Below are 1781 nucleotides of genomic sequence, written 5' to 3'. Positions count from 1 at the left end.
AGAAGAGGAGAGAATGGATATTTCACCAGCCTGATAAAATCTGTTCCCCCTACATAAAATGGAAATAAATTAATTTACCTGCAAGTCTTTTACTGTGTTAATTCCACTCATCATCAACAACAAATCCTGCAAGTTTGAAAACATTTGCTCTATTTTTGCCAAAGTTAGGATGGGGGAACAAAATATTTTAACCGCCTGATAAAATCTGTTCCCCCTACATAAAATGGAAATAAATTAATTTACCTGCAAGTCTTTTACTGTGTTGATTCCACTCATCATCAACAACAAATCCTGTGATTTTCATAACATTTGCTCTTTATGTCCCAAAGTTAGGATAGGGGAACAAAATATTTTAGCTCTTTCAGCCACCTGAAATAATATGTTCCCTCTACATAAAATGGACATGTACAGTGAATTATTTTCTTTGTTACCTAAAATGTGAATCATTAAATGAAGCTGTTTATTTCAGTTTGCAGAAAAAACTCCTAGCAAAAGAGGTTGTGGATTTTCCTGTTTCCACTGCGGCGTCTACAGCATGAGGTTGGACATTGCTGTGAGACTTATTCTTAACAGTGGTGATTATAACATTAATATTCTTATTTTGAGTGTTAATGAAAATTTTTATCATGACTATAATTTGTATGTTTTGATAAAAAAAATATGTACTTAGCCAAACTTAATACATCAACATGTGAAAACAGTTATTTAACAAAATTGTTTGTCTATAACTTAATAATTTCATTTCCTGTAGTTATTAAAAGTAGATGCGGTTGAGGGTCAAGAAAACCCCCAACACCCTGCATATGTACACTTAATATGTACAATAACTGAAACTTCAATAAAGGTTAATTTCAGATGTTTTTTGGATCTGTGTCACATGAGACCTGCTCCAACTCCAAAACTCACACCTAGACTCTTCAAATCTACACTAAATTATTCTCAACTAATAGCAGAATATTTTAATCCATGTTTGGGATTTGTGAAACCTTTAAGTGATTTGTCAGACTTCAATAAAGATGAGATTACCATTCACACTTGTCCCATGCAGTCTTTTTCAAAATCAATTCTAATTCTTCTTCTTGAAGAGGAGAATAATCTAGTCCAGATTTTAAGTGTCACATTTTTAATTTTTTCTAATAATGTTCATATGCAGGATGTTGGGGGTTTTCTTGACCCTCAACCGCATCTACTTTTAATTAACTACAGGAAATGAAATTATTAAGCTATAGACAAACAATTTTTGTTAATTAATGTTATAACAACCACTGTTAAGAATAAGTCTCACAGCAATGTCCAACCTCATGCTGTAGACGCCGCAGTGGAAACAGGAAAATCCACAACCTCTTTTGCTAGGAGTTTTTTCTGCAAACTGAAATAAACAGCTTCATTGAATGATTAACATTTTAGGTAACAAAGAAAATAATTCACTGTACATGTCCATTTCATGTAGGGGGAACAGATCATTTCAGGTGGCTGAAAGCTAAAATATTTTGTTCCCCCACCTAACTTTGTCAAAAAAAGAGCAAATGTTATGAAAATCACAGGATTTGTTGTTGATAATGAGTGGAATCAACACAGTAAAAGACTTGCAGGTAAATTAATTTGTTTCCATTTTAAGGGGGGGAACAGATTTTATCAGGCGGTTAAGATATTTTGTTCCCCCATCCTAACTTTGTCAAAAATAGAGCAAATGTTATGAAAATCACAGGATTTGTTGTTGATAATGAGTGGAATCAACACAGTAAAAGACTTGCAGGTAAATTAATTTATTTCCATTTTAT

This window comes from Poecilia latipinna, unplaced genomic scaffold, assembly GCF_001443285.1.
Source record: "Poecilia latipinna isolate Pla-1442-1.1 unplaced genomic scaffold, P_latipinna-1.0 Scaffold4423, whole genome shotgun sequence".
Classification (NCBI taxonomy): domain Eukaryota; kingdom Metazoa; phylum Chordata; class Actinopteri; order Cyprinodontiformes; family Poeciliidae; genus Poecilia; species Poecilia latipinna.
This window is presented reverse-complemented; position numbering follows the sequence as displayed.